The sequence below is a fragment of the Choloepus didactylus genome, chromosome 8 (genome assembly GCF_015220235.1).
Source record: "Choloepus didactylus isolate mChoDid1 chromosome 8, mChoDid1.pri, whole genome shotgun sequence".
NCBI lineage: Eukaryota > Metazoa > Chordata > Mammalia > Pilosa > Megalonychidae > Choloepus > Choloepus didactylus.
In genome coordinates this window covers 49554937-49578945 of record NC_051314.1, presented here as the reverse complement: position 1 = coordinate 49578945, position 24009 = coordinate 49554937, and positions in this window count along the sequence as shown.

Below are 24009 nucleotides of genomic sequence, written 5' to 3'. Positions count from 1 at the left end.
GGAAACAGAAAAGAGTTAATGTCAATAGAAATAGGAAGGCCATTTCACTTGTAATTATCCAGTGTAGGCAAGCCATTTTAAACTATATTGCTGTTCACATGGAGCATGCAGCCTGGAAGCCTTTCCTTTTCATTCATAAGTATAGATGCCCATGAAAGATTTCCACCAGGATACCAAGAGATTTGACCCATAATGGCTGTGAAGGCAAATTGAAAGGATAGTCAGTGACCTGTATAGCCAAACTGATCAACCTGATGAGAAAGAAATATATGACTTGGAAATTACCTCTCTCTGTGGTCAAGATGATACCACAAAATCTTTTAATAGACTGACAGGCCTGATGTTTATTTCATGTTCATGTGTCTAAGGAAAAAGTATATTTGCATTATTCATAATATGCAAAGCTATGCTGCAGTAATAAACAATCCCTAAATCTCTGTCATTTCAAATAAGCTTGATTTCTCAGTTCTGTTACATGTCAATATATGTTAGCCCCAGAGCACCGCATATCATGGTCATGCAAGTGGTTCCTCAAAAGTAGTTCCGCAATTGGGGTAACCAAAGAAACCAGATGCCTGAACAACAGAAAACTACAACCTACACTAAGAAAAAAGAAGTTATGGCCCAGTCAAAGGCACAAACTTACACTTCAACTGAGATACAGGAATTGAAACAAATAATGCTAAATCAATTAAAAAAGTTTAGGGAAGATATGGCAAAAGAGATGAAGGCTATAAAGAAAACACTGGGCATACGTAAGGTAGAAATCAAAAGTTTGAAAAAACAACTGGCAGAATCTATGGAAATGAAAGGCACAATGCAAGAGATGAAAAACACAATGGAGACATACAACAGCAGATCTCAAGAGGTAGAAGAAAACACTCAGGAACTGGAGAACAAGACACCTGAAAGCTTACACACAAAAGAACAGACAGAGAAAAGAATGGGAAAATATGAGCAACATCTCAGGGAACTGAATGATAACATGAAGCACATGAGTGTACATGTCATGGATGTCCCAGAAGGAGAAAAGAAGGGAAAAGGGGCAGAAGCAATAATAGAGGAAATAATCAATGAAAAGTTCCCATATCTTATGAAAGACATAAAATTACAGATCCAAGAAGTGCAGCATACTCCAAACAGAATAGATCTGAATATACCTATGCCAAGACACTTAATAATCAGATTATCAAACATCAAAGACAGAGAGAATCCTAAAAGTAGCAAGAGAAAAGCGATCTATCACACACAAAGGAAGCTTGATAAGACTTTCTGCGGATTTCTCAGCAGAAACCACGGAGGCAAGAAGGAAGTGGTGTGATATATTTGAGATACTGAAAGAGAAAAACTGCCAACCAAGAATCCTATAGCTGGTAAAACTGTCCTTCAAACATGAGGGAGAGTTCAAAATATTCTCTGACTAACAGACAATGACAGAATTTGTGAACAAGATACCTGCCCTGCAGGAAATACTAAAGAGAGCACTATAGACAAATAGGAAAAGGCAGGAATGAGAGATTTGGAACACAATTTTGGGTGATGGTAGCACAGCAATGTAAGTACACTGAACAAAGATAACTATGAATATAGTTGAAAGAGGAAGGGTAGGAGCATGTGGGACACCAGAAAGAAAGAGGGGAGATAAAGAATGGCACTGTATAACTCAGTGAAACCTAGAGTGTTCAACAATTGTGATAAAATGTACAAATATGTTTTTTCATGAGGGAGAACAAATGAATCTCAACATTGCAAGGTGTTAAAAATAGGGAGATTTGGGGGGGAAAAATACAAGCAATGTAAACTAGAGACCATAATTAACAAAAACATTGTATTATGCTTCTTTTAATTTAACAAAGGCAATATACCAAGCAAGGCTAAATGCATGTAAGAGGGGAGTATAAGGGAGGGGCATGGGACTCTTGGCATTGGTAATGTTGTCTGGCTATTCTACTTTAATTTAATGTTACCTTTCCTTTTGTTGCTTCCTAGCTATCACGCTTTTTTTTTTTTTTTTTTTGTATTTTTTTTTCTCTTTCTTTTTTCTCTTTCTTTTGTCTCTCTAACTTCTTTGACTCTTCCTCCTGCTTTGTGGAAGAAATAGAGATGTTCTTACATAGATAGTGGTGAGGATGGTGAATACATAAATATGTGACTATACAGGGAACCATCAATTGTTTACTTAGGACAGAATGTATGGTATGTGAACAAAACCATCTTTAAAAAAGTGGATTGATGAAGAAAACTTGAGGGCACTGTATTGAGTGAAATAAGTCAGACGCATAAGGAGAAATATTGCTGGGTCTTACTGATATGAACTAATTATAATATGTAAACTTATAGACATGAAATGTAAGTTACCAGGATATAGAACGAGGCTAAAGAATGGGGAGCAGTTTGCTTATTATGAACAGAATATTCAACTAGGTTGAACTTAAATGTTTGGAAATGAACAGAGGTAGCACATTGTGAGAATAAGTAACAGTGCTGAATGGTGCGTGAATGTGTTGGAAAGGGGAAGCTCAGAATCACGTATGTTACCAGATAGAAAGTTAGAGGTTAAAAGATGGGGAATGTATAAAACAGTTAACCTTGTGGTGGGCAATGTCTGTGATTAATTGCACAAATATTAGAAACCTTCTTCATGTACCAAAACAAATGTATGACACTATAACTAAAAGTTACTATTAGAGGGGCATATAGGGAAAAAATATACCAGTTGCAAACTATGTACTACAGTTAGTAGTATTTTAACGTTCTTTCATCAACAGTAACAAATGTACTATACTAAAACTGTGACTCAACAATGTAGGGTGGGTGGTTGATATGGGAGGATTTGAGTTTCCTTTTTTTTTAATTTCTATTCCAGAGTAATGAAAATGTTCTAAAAATTGAAAAAAAAATTAGTTGTGGTGATGGATGCACAGCTGTATGATGGTACTGGGGGCAATTGATTGTATACTTTGGATCTATGGATAATTGTATGGTATGTGAACAATCACAATTTTTTTTTTTTAAAGTAGTTCAGCTAACTTATGAGCTCGTTATTTCAACATTATGCTCCCATACTTGCCTTGGCAGGGAAGGAGAGCATGAATGTTTGCTCTCCTCTATTAAATGCTTCTACCCAAAAGACACATTCACCGCCACTGCTCACATTCAATGGTTCTAAGCAAGTCACAGGGACATTCCTAACTCCAAGTGGCTATATTTTCTTCTCTTCCATCCAAGAAAGCTTTAGTAATGTCTGTCTTAACAGCTCTGAGTATAACCGAAGCGTCACAATGGAAACTGGGTGCAGCAGGGTAGCATAATGAAAAAAATACATGGAGCAGAAAGCTTTTAAGCAAAAGACAATCCAGAGGCATGGTCAGCAGGAAAAGAGAAAAATGTCTATGGCATGGTCATGAAAAAAGGAAGAAACAGCACCTCGAACCCTCCCTTTCTTTTCCTTCCTTTCTCTTCCTTTCCTCTCCTTCCCTGTCCTTTGCTTTATCTCTCTTTCCTCCCTTCCTCTTTTCTTTCCTTTGTTTTCTTTCAATTCCCTCCCTCCTTCCTTCCTTCTTCCTACTTTCCTTTCCTTTCCTTGCTTCCCTTCCCTTTCCTTTCCTTTCTTTTCCTTTCCTTTCCTTCTTTTCTTTCACCCAGTATCTTGTGTGGGACAAACATATTACTAAGAATTTGGGGTACAAAGCTTAAAGCTTACTATATTAGTAATTCCTGAGGATGTTGTTCTGGTCATAGACTTGGCTCCAGGTGCATCTTAGGTTCTTTGCTGTTTGTGGTGATGACAAGAGACTCATTCATATATACTCACTTTCAGGTTAAAACCATTTGATAAAGTCTACTTCATTGCTGTCTCTCACAAGGGCACACTGGATGAACTCACCTCACAGAGGTAACAGAAATTAGATGGTTACCTCAGCAGTCTGTGGATCACCATTATATCATCTTCTCCTTGCCAGTGAAGAGATGGTATTGCCATCAACATGTCATAGCAGCCATCAAAGTGGGCAGAGTATGGTTCATCAAGCTGCCCTTGGACGGATGCCTGGCACCTCCTTCTTTTAGTCAACTGAGCAAGAGAAGAGTGGTTCTTCTCCATCATTACCAGAGATGCTCAGCTGGTTCATTCACTTCTTCACAATTAATCACATTGATACACATAGAAACCTAAATGTACATCATCTTAACTAATTGTTTTTGTTTTGGGACCTAGATGCTTCTTATAATTTCTTTTGGTGACCACCTAAAGAGACTGTTAGCAATAGGTAAATGCTAGCAGACATGCCATGCCTAGAATATACCCAGAAATTTCTCTGCTCATAATCACTAGCCCTATGTAAAAGATCTTACAGTACAAGAGGTAGAATGATCAAAAAATGGAAAGCTATAACCAAACTAAAAATCAAAATGTGTTGATTTTATATATTTTGATAGTACTTAATAATAAAAATACAATAATGATAGCTAACATTTTGATTAACATTTCCTGTGTGCCATGCATTCTGTTGTCTTTTATATGAACATTATTATTTAATCTTTACAGCAAAACTATGACAGAGATTCCATTATTACCCCAAAAGTAACAAATGAAGAACCCAGAAATGAAGTACTTCACTAAGAGTTGGACAGAGGACTATATGCTGCCATCGTCACTACCGTATTTTATTGACACAAATGCACAAGAAGCAATGAGAATAGATGTGAAGTTCTGTCCAAGTGCTTCTGAAGGAATAAAATCATAAGAACATTAGCAAAGAGGATGTTTTGAAGCAAGACTTGAAAAGTAATTAGAAGTTTGTCAGTCACACAAGCATGCCAGGCAGAGAGAAGAACATGTTAGAATAAGATAAAGATTGGAGGAAGTAGAGGGAACTAAGACTCAATAGACTGAAGGGGTCATATCTACAAAGTGTCGTTAGCCCAGCTAAGGAGTGCAGATTGCAGAACGTAGGTGATAGGGAACCATTGAAGAATTACGAGCAACAGGCAACAGTCATATTTGCTTATGGAAAAAACCAAAACACCCAGTGGCCATGGAGGATGGATTGGAAAACTATAGACTGAAACTACAGTATAAACTTCTTCAATATTTTGCACAAATACAGGCCACAGGGTCATCTGGTATAAAAAAATATGAGCTTTAAGGGCACACAGCTTGAAACTTAGCTCTACTACATGGCAACTCTGTGATTGTGGGAATGTAATTTAACCTTTTTTTGAGTCTCTTTCCTCATCAGTAAAATGGAACTGGTAATAGTACCTAACTTGGTGCTGTTTAATGATTAAACAAGATGATTATAACCCCCTTAGCATCATGCCTTGAAAACAGTATGCACTAAAAAATATTAGCTTTTATTATTAAGTAAAATGCCACACACAGTGTCTGCCATAAAGTGTGGCAGATTTCTCAGGAAATCATAGCCAGTACACATATCTGTACCAATAATAGCAACATCACTCTTTCAATCTATCTACCTATTTCATAGTATACCAGAATGTATTACAAAGAATGAATTGGGCAACTAACTGGAAACAAACTGAAAAGAAAATGACACTCTGGGAAATCTATTTTGAAGGTAAAAGATAAAAACTAAGACCCTATTTCTTCCATGCCCTCCCACAAAGACTCTGTACTTCTATGACAAATTAGAGAATGTCCTGCATGTAGTCCATGGGGAAACATCTGGCGAAAGCAGCAGGAAAATTTTATGGACTGTGGGTATTCAGAGGGTAGGAAGTGGAGTCTATTGTGCTGCAGGCATGAAGATGGAGGCCACAGCAGAGAACTTGAGTAGAAAACTTTCCTTTTTTTGGATATCCCAAATGAAGCTACAGCAAACTCAAGGCAAGGCAAATGGCAGTTTGAGAAAAGAGTAGTGGAACTTGCCAGCTTCCTATAGTAGCCAGTGCAAAAAAAGTCTTACATGTGTAGATAAAAATTTTAATTCCACAATGCTTACAAAATATGTGTGGTGTGTGTCATACCCTCCAACATTAATATATCACTTAAGTTTCAATGAGAAAAATGGAAATCACTCTATTCTAGGAAGGGAGAGATTTAATACAGGGACTTGGAAGTTTGGGAAACCACTGGGTATGCTGGAAGAGTTAAGGTCAGAGAAAGCCACCAAAGCTCTCAGATGCACTGCTAGTTTTCTGAGAATCAGGTAATTGCAGGAAAAACAGGAAACCACATGCCACTTATGTTTATGTTTATAGCTGCTTGTGGCCACAAAGCAGATAATTTGTAGGGGAATTCCCAGAAGCTATTGCAAAACTTCACTTCTTCAGAAGCCCTCCTATCTCCCACTGTGACACTCAGGAGCAATAAGACATTTTTAGACTCTCATCTGCTTTCCAGTTTTCACACAAGTGCCTCCCACTAGTGAATCTAGGCCAGAATCCTGCTGGTAAGGGAAACAGAACAGAGCATAGAAGGATTCAGGAATGGTGCTAAATTACCAACAATCAGAGATAATAAAGCAAACTAACTTTTCCACTAATCCAGATAAGTACCTGCTAAGCAATACAAGACAGTCATAACATTTTAAGCTAGGGATTAAAAATTCTTCAAAGAAGGATGGAATTGATTTATTCTAATACATGTATCTTCAATATATTTATTTGTACTGTTATGTTAAATATATGTATTATTCACAGATGAGTAAAAAGCAAATACAAGTGCTAATTGCAGACTCCAAGAACCCAGAGTCTTTTCTGCAAATGGTATTGGAACAATTGGAGATCCACATGCAAAAGAATGAAATTGGTTCCCTTAACTCACAAAAATTAACTCAAAATGGTCAGAGACCTAACTGCAACAGTTAAAACTATAAAAGTCTTAGAAAAAAATATGGGTAAGTCTTTGTAACATTGGATTAGGCAATCACACAATTGTGACTAATAGCACAAACAAAGGGAAAATAAGCAAATTTGACTTTAAAAATTAAAAATTTTGACTTCAAAAGATAGCTTCAATAAAGCAAAAAGATCACTCAAAACATTGAAGAAAATATTTTCAAATCATTTATGTGCAGCTAGAATATGAAAAGAACAATTACAACTCAATGATAAAAAAACAAATGACTTAACTTAAAAATGGGACAAAGTTCCAGTCCAGGGTTCCTATTTCAAACTGGTGCACTGCCGGTGTCCAGGCTGAGCAGAGCTGGTCAGCATGATCATGGACATCCAGTCACCATCTTTGCCAACATGCTGGGCTTGTCGCTCTTCTTTCTTGTCATTCTATAACACCACATGGTTGTCAACAATGTGAAAAAGCAGAAATGAAAATGGCATTCTCCACCCCAGTGTTCCAGGGCATAGTCTGAAGCAAGATGGAAGGTGTGAGGTGCCTTCACACTTCACTTGTCCCTTCAGCCCATCACAACATGCAAAGCAACTACACCTGGATTTTTCCAAACAACTTTTATTACCTCAACGTCTTTCTTAACTCTATGGATCGAGAAGCTGCCACTGAATAGGGCCCAGTACAGCGACTGCTTTCTTCTATTCCCCAATATAAAAATATAGATATATTTTTAATGGCAAGAGATTAGAATGGACATTTCTCTGAAGAAGAAATGCAAATGAAAAAATATTCACAAAAAGATTCTCCACATCATTAGGCATTAGGCAAATGAAAACCAAAACCACAATGAGATATACCACATTGCACATACTAGGATGACTGAACATAAACAAAAAACAGGTAATACCAAGTGTTGACCAGCATGCGGAGAAATTGGAATCCTCTGCCATTGCTAGTGGAATTATAAAATGATGCAATCATTTTAGGAAAACAGTTTAACGGTTTCTCAAAATGTCAACACACAGTCACCATGACTTAAAAAATCTACTTCTATACTCAAGACAATTGAAAACATGGTCAAGCAGAAGCTTGCATACAAATGTTTATAGCAGCATCATTCATAGAAGCCCAAAAATGGAAACAACCGTTAACTGATGGATGGGTAAACAAAATGTGGTATATCCATAAAATGGGACACTCTTCAGCCATAAAAAAGAATGAAGTACTAATACATGCTATGACATGGATAAACCTTGAGTACGTCATGCTAAGCGAATGAAACCCCCTACGAAAGGTCACATATTACAAGATTACATTTATATAAAATGTCCAGAATAGACAAACCCATAGATTTGTAATGTAAATTGGTGATTTCCAGGGGCTGAGAGGAAGGGGAAATGAGTTGTGATTGCTAATGGGTAGGGGGCTTCTTTTGGGCATGATGAAACTCTTCTAAAATTAGATAGCAGTGATGGTGGCACAATTCTGTGAATATGCTAAAAAAATAATGAATTGTATACTTGAAGTAGTTGAAATTTATTGTATATGAATTACACCTTGATAAAGCTGTTATTTTTTAAATAGCTGAGTTGAAATCTGAAAAAAAACCAACTAGGAAAGAATGCTACCTATTTCTGTACCTTTTGTACTGAAAAATACTTAGCATAATAAGCTATAGCATATAAAATAAACTATAAAATAATGAAATGAGATTAAAGTTTTTTTATTCACAGTTGTATAAAATAAGAAGGAATTTTTGAGTGCCTTATGAATTAGATTGTCAATTATCAGATGCCAATGATCATTTTTGCATTGTACTGTACCCACCATGGTGCCAATGTGCATGTCTAATACATACTTTTAATGACATTTCCCTTTCATTTCCTTTTCAGCATGGTGATATTAAGAATGTTAATGCATTAGACTTAGTGAAATTAAAGAACCTGAAAATGGATTCCGATTTTTAAAAATGTTATGCGTGCATTACCATTCAATAAAGATAATAAAATATGAAATTGAACATGCCAAAAAATTTAGTAAATAATATTAAATTGGAAGAAATTTGGAGGAGAAATATGTATTTCTGTATGCATAATGTTTCAGCTGAAGTCAAGAAAGTTATTTGTAAAAACCAACAATATCTTTCTAATTTATAACAGTAGCATGGAGGTGATAGACCTTACAAGGAGAGAATGATATTGAATTATTCAGCCGTGCTCCATCACCTAGAAATACACTGGGAACACATGGGTGTAGAACCAAGAACATAAGTGGGAGAGGCTCATCTCATTAATAATGACCCAATTCCTGTCCTTGCAACTTTGGGCTCCCTGGTTCCAAAGGGAGGAATATCTCTACCATGGAACAAAACAAAATTTCTATGAAACAGGAGGTTGAAATTGCTACCTGACTGGCTCATGCTAATGAACCAAAAGGCAAAGAAGGGGATTTCTGAATTGTTTCGGATGACTGATACTGATTATTAAGGAAAAATAAGGTGGCTGCCACACAGGGGCATGGGGGTATGAAATAGAAGGGATTAACTGGGAAACACATTGCTTACATGTACAGTGGGAGAAATTAACAAAAGACTATAGCAACTGATGCCGGTAGGATCACTGATGTTTAGGGCGTCAGGTAAAGAAACACAAACAGTGGAAGCACTGGCTGAGGGCAAAAGGGGACACAGACTCACTGATAAGAGCTAACTATAATATGTAAACTCATAGACATGAAATATAAGGTACCAAGATATAGGACGAGGCTTAAGAATGGGGAGTGGTTGATTACTATGAGCAGAATGTTCAACTAGGATGAGCTTAAATGTTTGGAAATGAACAGAGGTGTTGGTAGCAAGATGTGAGAATAACTAACAGTGCCAAATGGCATGTGAATGAGGTGGAAGCAGGAAACTTAGAATCATATATGTCACCAGAAGGAAAGTTGGAGGTCAAAAGATGGGAATGTATAAAACTGAATCCTATGGTGGGCAATGTCCATGATTAGCTGTACAAATATTAGAAAACTCTTCCATGAACCAGAACAAATGTATGACAATACAACTAGAAGTTAATAATAGAGGGGCATATAGGGAAGAAATATATACCTATTGCAAACTATATACTACAGTTTGTAGTGTTTCAACATTCTTTCATAAACAGTAACAAATGTACTATACCAACACTACGAGTCAACAATTGAGGGGTGTTGTTTAGGGATATGGGAGGATTCGAGTTTCCTTTTCTTTTCCTTTTTTTTTTTTTTTTTCCATCTTTCACTTTATTTCTTGTCTGGAGTAATGAAAAGGTTCTAAAAATTGAACAAAAATTAAGTGTGGTGATAGATGCACAACTGTATGAGGGTACCAGGGGCAACTGATTGTACACTTTAGATCTTTGGATAATTGTATGGTATCTGAACAATCCCAATTAAAAAAAAAAAAGACAAAAAAAAAAAAAAAGGGGACATAGAACAGTTACCAAAAGGATGAAATTATTACTACAGATCATTGCCTCATATCCAGGTACAGAATGAGAGCAGTACCCCAGGCTTAGTTTCTTGCTTGATTTGACAAGAATATATTTGTGTATATTCATCTATGTTACTTTTTTTTTTCTCTGACTATTTCATATAAAGTATTTTGGTGGTTAGGTTAAAGCTTTTCAATAGAGTATTGGAACCAAAGTAACGCCACCTTGATTTGGATATGAGATTTGTGATTTTTTTTTTTTTTTGGTAGGGAGAGGATGAGCACATCTTCATTAGATAAAAGAGTACTTGCAATGTTAGACTTAAGAATGCTGTTATTTTTATTGTTGTTTTTAAGTTTAAAGAGTGACTGTGCTGCCTATTGTTTTTTCAAGAGAAACCAGCATGCACCTTGTGACATTTTCTGACTGCCCTGTTAGTCCAGTGGGTAGAAGCCCAGGATTTACATTTCTCGGGATCCTTTGCCAGCAGATTCCTGGTTTAAAGCATTCACCAAGCAAAGGCCATCAAATAAGGTTTAAAGGCCAGAGAGAAATGTAAACCATTATCCTTTGTCTAGCAGGAAAACCTCATGGACTTCAGCAGCTGGTAAGGTTTTGCAGCTGTTCTGGGTAACCTGGAATTTGTTCACCTGGTGCTGTGATAAGATGAGATCACCAGTGGAAATTTCTTGGAAATCCTGAAACTTGCTCTGATGGCTGGTGATGAAACTGAGTTTTAGCGACAGACGTCCATGATTGCTGCTCCCCCAGGACTTCTTTTGCCTTGTTTTTTTAATCACCTAGTTCAGTTTATTAAATATCTTCCTGCTTGAAATACCACAGTGGTTTTTATTTCCTGATTGAGCCCCGACTGGTACTATCACATTGCTTAAACTAACCCTGGAAAATTGAGGTGTTGGCAGCTCTACTTGTTTTAGCCTGAACTTTATCAATGAAAATTTGATAAATGAACTCTAACTCTAGATGAAAAAAATCCTTAAATAGGTTTTACAAGATGAAAAAATGAGAGAATACTCTTGAATCTTGGGGAAGAGCATCAAAAAATCCAACAATGGTCTAATAATATAATTATATTGAACTAACTTTTCTTCAGTGCTTACCTTGAGTTATCCTCTGTTCTTGAGAACTTTATATATATACACGTGTGTGTGTATATATATATAAACTCATTTAATCCTTACAACTCTGTGATGTAGGCATTATAATTATCCCTATTTTAAGGGTGTATAAACAGGGGGTTCAGAGGATTAACTTGCTTGAAAATGGTGGAGGCTGGATTTGTATCCAGACATTTTGACTAGAGAGACCTGAATCTTAAATATTGCACACTGCTGCTTTGTAATACAATAAAATAAAGGTCAGTGAAAAGATACACAGTCAATAAAAGCAGTTAAAATAAATAATGAAGATGAACATAGGTCTTACATAAAGTAAAATGTTTTCTGAGGCTGCCTGTGAGATATCAATATTCCCTTTTCCCCTGTTTATCTTTCTATGCCTCCTCCCACTCCCATCACTATTCTCTTATTTGGCTTTTTGTTAATGATAATAATAATAATAATACTGGTGGTGTTTATGTTAATAGCTAACATTTATTGAGCAAATACTATTGCTTAGGCCCTGTGCCAAACACTTCACGTGTAACATTTCATCTGATCCATGTCACAATTTTATTATTGCTCACATTTTACAGACTGGAAAGTTAAGGCCTTGGTGATTAAGTGATTTATCCATGGAGGTCACAGGGTAAAATAATAATCCAGCCTACTAGTTGCAGAGCATAGCACTTAACCACCAGGCTATTGCGTTTATGAAGCTCCCACCATGAAGGAAATGCATTCCTGCTTCTAAGCTCTTGAAGGCATTTGAGAAATCCAAATATATAACTGTAACATTTACTCCCTCTTTTCTCTTTCTCTATAAATGCCTCTGTGAAAATAAACTCATCCGCAGGACCTAAATTAAACTAAAGTGGGCCAAAAGGAAATGAGGACACTAGCCTAAAAGAAAATTTATGTTCTAGTGGATTTTTATGGGAATCTGTGCTTCTCAAGGAGAACTCTAGATTTATCTCCTGCAGGTAGAAATTTTTCTTCTCTCAATTTAAAGATGAGAAAAGCCAGGAGAGGGATAGGCTGAGTACACGAAAGGCAGAGTTTTGCAGATCCCTTCATGTTTGAAGCAACCTGAGAGCATAATTTATTTTTACACTGCTATCTTTCTAAAGTGTTGTGAATACCTATTTTGAACTGGTAATTGGTGGAAACCTCAATCCAAGCTCTTTGAGGCTTCAGGCTCCAGAACCCAAGGTGACCAGGAGGATTGATAAATCCTTCCGGAATCACCAGATCGACACAACACACATTGCTCTGTGCTCCCATTTGATGTGCATTAAACACATCAACTGGAAAACAGCCCTATTCACAACAGCGTCCAGTCTTAATGTGATTCAGCTTCCATTCTGAGCACACCTCTGAAAAACACATTGCTTCTCTCAGAGGCAGTTAGCTTCCAGGTGCCTTGTTAAGTGTTCTCATAGCACCTTATTAAACTTGGTGGCACTTAAGACAATTGTTGTTAAATAATCGTAAAATTATTCATTTTGTATTTGTCTTCCTCATTGGCCTGTAGATTACATCATATTCTATATCAAACCATAGAAGAAGTCAATTTAGTTGCAATTGTTGTAAATTAATAATCAAAGCCTATAGCAACATATAAAAAAAAAGGTAGGGGCACTGTTTTCAGGAGATAAGCCAGCAAATGAAGTTGAGCTGTTTTAAGACTTTGGTGGATACATCATTGAACAGAGAAATTAAAAATCAGAGGTTTAGAGCAGACTTTATCAACAATTCTAATTCTGAGGAGATACGAATATTGGAATGAAGAGCTGTTGGGCCATTGGGTTAAAAAACCAATGTAGTTTTAGACACTGGCTGCTTGTAGATTCAGTTATGATATATAGAATCAAGCATCTTAGGCATATCCCAATTTTCCAGATGAAGTTAAATGCTCAAGTCACACCATTATTTAGTTGCAAAGCTGAAATTAGAAGTAGGTTTATTCTTATCAACACCAGTACCCTTTCCAATAAATGGAAGACATTACTAGTTTCCATAAATCTTTATCAGCCAGTGAGTGTCCTCTGTTGCAAGCAACAGAAATGGACTTTGATTAACCTTAGCAGAAATGGAATTTACACAATCATCTCTGGAACTTGAGGAATAAAAACACAAAGGATTAGGCTTCAGTTGGGTTCCCTAAGAAACACACTTGGGTCAAAACTATACTAAACATTCTTACTGGTGGATTGCAATGACAGACTGAAATACTGGGAAATAACATGGGCTCAGTGCCCTGAGTCCCTGAAAGATCAGGGCAAATGTCTTTCTACAAGGCATAGTCTTGTGGGTAACTGGCCATAGGTCACATTAAAGAAACAAATAATTAGACCCAGTCTCAGCAGCTTGCATTAACACACTGTATCAGGAATCTGTGGGAGGCATTCTCTTCTTGATACCTTCAGCGCAATTTTAAATTATATTACTCCTTTTATTGAGCACCCTTAGACTCCTAGTTTTATTCATATTCCCACACACTGACAGACTTAGTATCTTTGTGCCTGTATGCCTTTTCCTCTGGGAACCATGCTGTTACTTGGCTCTAGTTAGAAGCTTAGGAACAATGAAGGACCTACCGTTGGATGTGAAGGAAGTTGGCATATTATGCTGTGGTAACACTCTCAAACAAGAGAGTTACATTATTTTTGAGAAAGTGAGAAATGACTCTGAGATTAAGGAGAAACAATGTCTTTAAATGGGAAGAGAAGATTAGTGGGTTGGGGAATCAGGGTGTTTCAAGTCTTCTAGATTCTCTCCCATGTACCCATCTCCATTCTGTCCTCATTCTTTTTCAAACAATACGTTAACTTTCATATAAGAGACTTGGCAAGACTGTGAATTCAGCAGACATTATAATTTGCCAATAAAGTTTTGGCATTCGGCTAGCTGAATATCAGTGCTGTAGCAGTTTTTTAGAACAGTAATAGAAAGTACAAGGGTTTCAAACTGGACTTAAATGAATGGTTTTGAACTGGGGGAATTCCTTATATTCTTGCAAACATTGGAGACTACTAATTTAGCAGGCCAAGCCCTTGATCTTGGGGCTTGCCCTTGTGAAGCCTGTTAATGCAAAGGAGAGGCTTGGCCTATTTATAATCGTGCCTAAGAGTCATCACCAGAGAACCTCTTTTGTTTCTCAGATGTGGCCTCTCTCTCTAAGCCAACTCTGCAGGTAAATTCTCTGCCCTCACCCCTACATGGGACATGACTCTCAGGGGTGTAAATCTCCCTGACAAAGTGGGACATGACTCCTGGGGATGAGCTTGGTCCTGACATCATGGGATTGAGAAAGTCTTCTTGACCAAAAGGGGGAAGAGAAATGAAACAAAGTAAAGTTTCAGTGGCTGAGAGGTTTCAAATGGAGTTGAGAGGTCACTCTGGAGGCTATTCTTGTGCATTATACAGATATCCCTTTTTAGTTTTTAGTTTATTAGAATAGCTAGAAGGAAATACCTGAAACTGCTGAACTGCAACCTAGTAGCCTTTATTCTTGAAGATGATCATATAACTATAAAGCTTACATGGTGTGACCGTGTGTGCCAGTTTGAATGTATTACGTCCTCCAAAATGCCATTATCTTTGATGCAATCTTGCGTGGGCAGACATATTAGTGTTGATTAGATTGTAATTATTTGAGTGTTACCGTGTAGATGCGACCCACCCAACTGTAGGTGATAACTCTGATTAGATAATTTCCATGGAGGTGTGGCCCTGCCCATTAAGTGTGGGCCTTGATTAGTTTACTGGAGCACTATATAAGCTCAGACAGAAGGAACAAGCTTGCTACAGCCAAGAGTGACACTTTGAAGAACACACAGGAGCTGAGAGAGGAGCTGCAGTTTACAGAGACATTTTGGAGATGGCCTTTGAAAGCAGACTTTTGCTCCAGTAAAGCTAAGAGAGGACAAATGCCCCAGGAGCAACTGAGAGTGACATTTTGGAGGAGCTGCAGCTTACAGAGACATTTTGGAGAACACAACCCAGGGCAAACAGATGCGTAGAGGGGAACATTATGGGAGAAAGCCATTTTGAAACCAGAATTCCAGAGCAGACACCATTGGCCATCCTCCAGCCTTCACTGGAGGTACCCGATTGTTGATGACTTACCTTGGACACCTTATGGCTTTAAGACTGTGACTTTGTAACCAAGTAAAACCCCTTTATAGAAGCCAATCCATTTCTGGTGTTTGGTGAAAAGGCAGCATTAGCAACCTGGAACACCATGTGATCATGCAAACCTTGTGGCTCACCCTCCCTTTATCCAGTGTATGGACAGAGGAGTAGAAAAACGGGGACAAAAAACTAAATGAATAATAGCGGGTGATGGAGAGGAATGTTTTGCGTGTTCATTTTTACTTTTATTTTACTCATATTTTTATTTTTATTACTCTTTTTTGAAGTAATAAAAATGTTCAAAAATTGATTGTAGTGATGAATGCACAGCTATATGATGATTCTGTGAACAACTGATTGTACACTTTGGATTATTGTATGGTATGTCTCAATAAAATTGCAAGGGAAACATTCTTTTGGGAAGCACTATAAGCAGAAACATAATATGAGCCACAAATGTGTGTCTCCCCATATAATCTTAGATTTTCTACTAGCCACATGTAGGAAAGCAAAAATAAAAAAGAGAAATTAATTTTTATATTGTATTTAACCCAATATTCCAAAATATCATTTCAACACATAAGCACCATAAAAATTATTAATGAAATACTTCACATTAAATTTTTTAAACACCAAGTCATCAAAATCCAGTTTTTATTAAACCATAGGGGACTAATGGCTACCATATTAGAGAGCACACATTTCCTTCTCTTTCCCTCTTCAAGCTTTCTAGCTACCCTACCCTGAAGTTATAAATTCTGCATGGCTTGCATACCTCAGAGGCTGGATTTCCACCTGTCAGTAATACCAGAGTTTCATTTCCCTTGAGCACATTTTAGGCCATAACCTACCCCGGAGTTCTCATTTCTGTAAGAATCTTTGCTTACAATCTATTCCCCAACACAAATTTCTGCATCAGTCAGAGGTTTTGTTGCAAGCAAAAGCACTGACTCTGGAGAATTTAAGCAGAAATTAATTTCCTGGATGAATAATTATTAGTTCAAAAATTTACAGGGAAATTGGAGAAACAGTCCAAGAAAATAGTGAGGCATCAAAAAGTTTAGAGATCGGTGAACATAGTCAAGGTCATGCCAACAATACAATGCTTGGCACCTCTGCAAGAGACTCAGTACTGCTCCACTGAAGACTTCAATTGCACCGGCATCTTTGTATCACCACCTCAAGATCCAAGGCCAAGGCTGAAGCATTTCAGTGGTTAAGTGTCATGTGCCAGCTCTTAAGGGGGGCAGAGAGAGGGAATTGGCCACCTCAGCTTCTATAGTAGGAGGTAGAACCTTGGTTCTCATCACTGAACCCAGAGGAACTCTTCTCAAATAAGTTGGGTGGTAGGATATTGGATGGAAAAAAAAAGAACTAATCATTACAAAAACACTTAAGAAAAAATATAGTGGAATAAACGCATTTCCTTGTTTGTGGCAAACGAATTATGGACTCATGAATGTGCTCAATGGAAATTATGTTCACTAACTTCTTCGAAGTTTATTCTATGTGATCTAACAGGTTATTATATATTTTAAATTTCATGAAAATGGCAATTCTGATTTTTAACAAATCAAATAAAGAAAAAGTGATAATTCTTCCTGTGGTAGCCAGTGTTAACAGTTTTTCTTTTTCTTTTCTTTTCTTTTTTTTTTTTTCTCTTAAATCCAGTTTTATTGAGATATATTCACGTACCATACAATCATCAAAGTGTACAATCAGTTCACAGTACCATCATATAATGATGCATTCATCACCACAATTTTTGAATATTTTCATTACTCCAAGAAAATAAGAATAAAAACAAAAGTAAAAGAGAACACCCAAAACATCCCATCCTCTCCTTGTATTCATTTAATTTTTGTCCCCATTTTTCTACTAATCTGTCCATACACTGGATAGAGGGAATGTGAGCCACAAGGTTTTCATAATCACGGTCACACCATGTAAGCTATAGTTTATTCAATCATCTTCAAGAGTCAAGGCTACAGGGTCGCAGTTGAACAGTTTCAGGTACTTCTTCTAGCTATTCCAATACACTAAAAACTAAAAAGAACTATGTAACGCATAAGAATAACCTCCAGAATGACCTCTCAACACAATTTGTGGCTGAAATCTCTCAGCCACAAACTATTTTGTTTCATTTCTCTTCTCCCTTTTGGTCAAGAAGGGTTTCTCAGTTTGAAATTACTTTTTTTTTTTTTTTTTAATCTTCATTTTATTGAGATATATTCACATACCACGCAGTCATACAAAACAAATCGTACTTTCGATTGTTTACAGTACCATTACATAGTTGTACATTCATCACCTAAATCAATCCCTGACACCTTCATTAGCACACACACAAAAATAACAAGAATAATAATTAGAGTGAAAAAGAGCTATTGAAGTAAAAAAGAACACTGGGTACCTTTGTCTGTTTGTTTCCTTCCCCTATTTTTCTACTCATCCATCCATAAACTAGACAAAGTGGAGTGTGGTCCTTATGGCTTTCCCAATCCCTTTGTCACCCCTCATAAGCTACATTTTATACAACTGTCTTCGAGATTCATGGGTTCTGGGTTGTAGTTTGATAGTTTCAGGTATCCACCACCAGCTACCCCAATTCTTTAGAACCTAAAAAGGGTTGTCTAAAGCGTGCGTAAGAGTGCCCACCAGAGTGACCTCTCGGCTCCTTTTGGAATCTCTCTGCCACTGAAGCTTATTTCATTTCTTTTCTATTTTGTATGCCATGAGTGAAATTTTAGAGGCTCCTCTGGCCAAATTATTTTAAAGTGATAAAAAGAAAAAGGCTCCATTAACTTTGTATACTTTTAATTTGATTATCAGAACCTTAAAGTCCCCAAGAAAAGGAATCATTTAATTCTTAGAACAGCTTACGTTAAGTAGCATGAAAAGTCTTTGTTATAGTACCTAAGCCACAGAATTCTTTCTTTTTTCCTTAAATAGAAGAGGAAAGTCACAGAAGACTCAACATTTATGTTAATTTCAATGTCACTACTCTAGGATTTAAAACACATTTTTACTGCCATTTATCATGTCATCATTTTCAAAGGTTAGAAAAATGGCATATACCATGCCCCAATCTTTCCCAAGTTTCATTTTCTCTATGTAATGAAATGTGAAAACGGCAAGACAATTACAATGAACTCTGTGGGATCAAGGGACTGTGTAAAACCTCATCACAACCAACCAATAAAACCTTTTAATCAAGAGCAATATATGCAGGGCACAGCACAGCTGAATTTTAATCTAGGGGCTGACAAGTCACTTAACAACAGAGAACTGAGGAAATTCAAAAATGAGCGGTAATCTAATTTTGATTGACTCTAAATGGAGACTGACACAAGGAAAATCAGGTGCTAAATGTTGTGGACGTGGTCTATTTTTCCTAACATTTTCTCATCTGATGCCTCAGTACAGATTGTAGGCTAATCAAAAGCATTTATTGATGACTAACAGAGTTGCTGATTAAGGCAATATTCCAGAATAATAATGTGAAGATAAGTCTAACACTACCAAAATAAATAAATAAATAAATAAACTATGGTTTTATTTGTTTTATTTTTCTTTCCTTTCACTATAATCAGCATTTTTATTAAACACCTACTATGACTATGAGCACATACTGTTCAGATAATATTATGCCATATAATCAGATAATTAATTCAATCTCCACATAATGATTTGAAATGCCAATTTGGTAAATGTGTTCTGACTGATTATATTGGAAGCAATTTGATATACTCAGTCCACTAAGTGACTTATCTCCACCTGGCATATTGCTACTTTCTTTACCCTGCATCAGGCACTAGTGAGCAAATGAGCTATAATTCCAGCTGTTTTGCTACTGATGCCCTTACCTACTCAGTTATAGAGCACTTTGCTTCATCAGACCCTGAGGAATACCTTAAACAACACAGCAATAAAATATATTAGGGGTCTTTATTTCTCAGAGTACTGTGCATGCCAGAAGATAGGGAAAGAATCAATAGAGACAGAGCAGTCTTGTATTTTTCAAGGGGAGTATTCTTAACAGTGAGAAGCAAGTCATAATGAGGATAGCTAAATGAGACACAGCAGCTGGGGGAAAGAGGAGAAGTGACCTTTTACTAGTATATCTGATTCAGTTTTCTAGCTTCTATTATATTTCCATCCCTCACAGAATATGCTCAGTTTATCATTTCATTACCAATTGAACATCTTCATTGTAATTATGGATCCCAAGTACCAATAACTGCATTCTTATTTTCTATCTCTACATTCTGTCAAATATTATGGTTCTGTGCAACTGTATAGGTATTATAAAGGAGTGCAGAAACCCAAAAATATATACTTTTGTTGGGAAATCATACCAAGAATGTTAAGTACCATGTTTCCTAATGTAATCAAAATGTTTTATTCCAAAAACATTCTCCATTACTTTTCCTGTAAACACCTGAAACTTCTACACATCTTCCTCTACAATGTGCATATTATTCTGGGTTTTGTTTTCAGTTTATTCAACAAACATTTACTGAGCACCTACTACATTCCAGGAGCTAGTCCAGAGCAAGGGCTACAGCATGAACAAAGACATTTAACAACCTGACATGAAGCTTACATTCTGGAGGAGGGAGGCAGACTATAAACAAGCAAATAAGTAACACATAAAATATCAGGGGGTGATAAGTGTGATGGAGAAATATAAATCAGTTAAGCAGGTAAGGAACATTGGTGGCATACTTGTAAATAGGATAGCTAGGGGAAGGCCTTGCCAAGAAGATGACATCTGAATAAAGACCTAAATGAAGAGAAAGTCTTTTAGCCATCTAACTTAGTGGCTATCTACAAGAAGTTTCCAGGTTGAAAGAATATCAAGAGCAAAGGCACTGGCTACGGACAGAGCTTAGCCAGCTTGACAAACAATTAAAAAACAAAAAACAAAAAAACTCACAAAACAGTAAGGCTGGAGCAGAGTGAGCCTTAGAGAGGTCAGAGATTCAATTTGAATGTTAATAGGTATACAAGGCAGATTTTTGTAACCCAATTTGTTTCCCTTTTAGTTGATTTTCTTTTTGGAGGCCATACTTTAGGATTATGAAGGACTTCATTTCTGATGCAGTATGGGTTGGCTGTTTAGAATGCAGGTTTTGATATTTTGAGAGATACACACTGAAGTCCCAGCTCTGCCACTTAACCTGCATGACCTTGAGCTCAACCTCTGTAATGCGCAATTTCCTTATCAATTAAATGATGAAAATAATAACCTGACCCACTAGAGTTAGGTGTAAAAGCAAAAATATTTGTCAAATCAGAATTCTGGCCAGAAACATCAGTATGCGTGCTCAGATGAGATTTTGAAGAGAATCTGATGATGAGTTTATTTCCAGAATTATAGGCAAAGTAAGAAAAGAACCAGCAAGGGATTGAGGTTTCTATGAGCAGTATGTATCTATTCCTCAAGGAAGAATAAACCTCGGAAAATCTCCTGTACTTGTAAATGGAAGAAAATGTAATAAGCGAACATAATTTATGTCATTAAATATAATGGCCCCAACTATTGAGAAATATATCAGAGAACATAAGGGCTATGATGAATTTCCCTAGAGACAGGAAAAAATATAGTAGTCATTAAATAGTAAAATTCTTCTCTTCCTGGATGATAAAGTCATTTTGTGACTGTAAAAAGCAAAGAGAAAAATCTAAGATAAATTTCATTTTGGGGGAAAAAAAGGGACAGCTCCAAAAACATTGCAAATGTGATTTACATACAAAGTGACATATATGCAAAGGCATGGTTATGCAGGCAAAAATATGCAAATGAAATTAGCAATTAAGTTATTAATAAGGAAAGTGGTGACTGGGTATGTGTGGCTGTAGTCGAACTACATAAAAATGCATTAATGCAGGTGTCATAGCAATTAAAATATAATAAGCACAATTATATCATAGTACTTGCGACAGAAGCATTTGGTTTATCTTAGAAGCAGATTCTGCACAGTGCCGTAAATTATTAATCAAATAATGAAGGAGGATTACAGTAAAACCTGTAATGTAAGAGCATAAAAGAACATGCAGTGTCGTGTGTTCAAAATTTTAATCAAAATGTAGTGTTAGAAGTTAACCAAGCAGGAGTAGCAACTTTTTAAAGTAGTGGTGTATGGTAGTTCGAAATATGCATGCAGTGTAATGTGATATTATGAGAGAGGTTAGTCTTCATTAATATAGATCTACCTCTACAGTGTCTAGAGACAATTTTGTTAGCTGGAGGAGACACTATGCAACTGTGATGAATAATAATCTTACATGTAGAAAGCCAAACTTGGATGAAAGTGGATCTCTAAATGATCATCATTTGGAGTCTATTACCAAAAACATGAAAATTAGGAACTTGATAATAATACTTCTTTCTATTTAGAGATTTTTATAAACTAAATTAATAGATACTAATTTTCTTCCTCACTGTTTTTTAATTTGGATGGCCTTTTAATTTGCATTTGAGAGCCAAAGGAATCCAATATTCAAATTTTAATTTGATTATATCATACACAAAAAAAAATTAAGGAAACTCATAAAAGAAGTCACAGAGAATTCAGTACATCATGTAATAATTAGTAGATCATCAGTAAAAAGATGATACTCTTCTAGTGATTTACTTAGTACATAAATGTTAAAAATATTCAAATAGATGCCCCACTGTGTTTTCCCCAGGACTCATTTTATTTTTATCATTATCCTACAAAGTGCCTTGTAAACCAGCTACTACTGTTAGTACAATTCCCTAGGCACTAGCTCAACTTTGCTTTTAAAAATTTTAATTACACATCCTATGAATAGTTGCTTGGTGCCTGAACATAAATTAATTTGAAGTTAGATTAGTTAATGAAAAAGTTTAATTTAACATTTAATTTAGTAGTGATGAGATGCTATATAAAGTATATTTGTATATTAAAAGAGAAGAGTTTAACAGAAAGAAAAAATCCTTTATGGCATATCAAATTTATTGTCATTATAAATATTCCATAAATACAGTATCCAAAAATATTCAGTATTGATTTAGTTCTTTGTCTTTCTATTGCTCCTCCTAGAAACCATACAAAGTATCATAGAGAATGGGGGGAAGAGAGAGTGACAAACTACCAAGAAACTAGGAGATACAGAAATTCTGGAAACTATATGTACAAATGACAAAAACACTTAAGACACATAGAGCCTGCAGGAGAAGCTGCTGAAGTACAGTGTGTCAGGGAAAAATGGGGACTTTGACTGGAAAATACCAGAAATTAATAGCAAGTAATTAGTCTCAGGAGAAGAGAGCCCTACCCTGAGTAGGAATTTAATTTATTTTTAATCTTTTCCAAGTAACTGCTTTAGGAAATAAAATCAACTTTAATAAATTTCTTACAAAATAAAAGAAGAATGAGAACTTTGGGATACAGCCAAATGTATATTCAGAGGTAAAGTAATATGCTTCAAGAGGCCATTATTTAAGAAATAAATTAATAAATTGTTCAAAACAAAAAGACCGAAGCAACAAAAAGTTTATGGAATGTATGAGAGTGGAACAGGATCAAAGTAGAAAATCAATAATTTATAAAATTTGAGAAGAGAAACATAATTCATAAGAAAATCAAAAAATGGTGATTTCTGGTTTGTTTTCTCATTGTGGAGGGTGGGAATAGAATATACTCTGACAAATGTAATCATGAAAAAAATAATTTTAGACATAAAACAGTGGATATAAAGAAAAATACAAATTAGTTTTGAGACAAATTCTCATGGAGTTACTAATACATTTAAAAATATCACTGAAATAGAAAAATTTCTGAAAAATTACCCATATTGATTCCAGAAAAAAATAAATTCTGAATAAATTAAAAACAATTGAGGAAATGGAAAAGAAAATGGAAATTTATTATTAAATTTATCAAAGAACTTAAATAAATCCATTAAAGAATTCATCCCCTAATAGTTTTATTGCAGATACAACTGATTCTATATAAATTACCACAGGTTAGAAAAATGGAAAGATGTTCCTATAATTTTCAAAGTTAACATACTTTGAGGTCAAAACATAGTAAAGATCTCTTTCTCTCCAACCTGTTTTTGAATATGTAGAATAAAAGAACATATGCAACTGAGTAAACATCACAGGAATTCAAAGATAGATTAACATTAAGAAATATATTAATATCGAGCAAGATGGCAGCATAGAGAGGAGTGGAAGCTAAGTAGTCCCCCTGGAACAACTACAAAAAAACAGAAACAACTAAATAAATAATAAATAATCCAGAATAACTGTGGGGACACAAAAGAGACCATCCACTCATCATACACCAACCTGAATTGGGAGGAATGTCCGAGAACACAGCATAAAATCTGTAAGTAAAACCTGCAGAACCAAGTCGTGAGACCCCCCCTCCCACATAGCCCGAGCTGCAAAGCCTCATGGTGCCAGAGAGAAGCTCTCTCCCAGCAAGCGAAT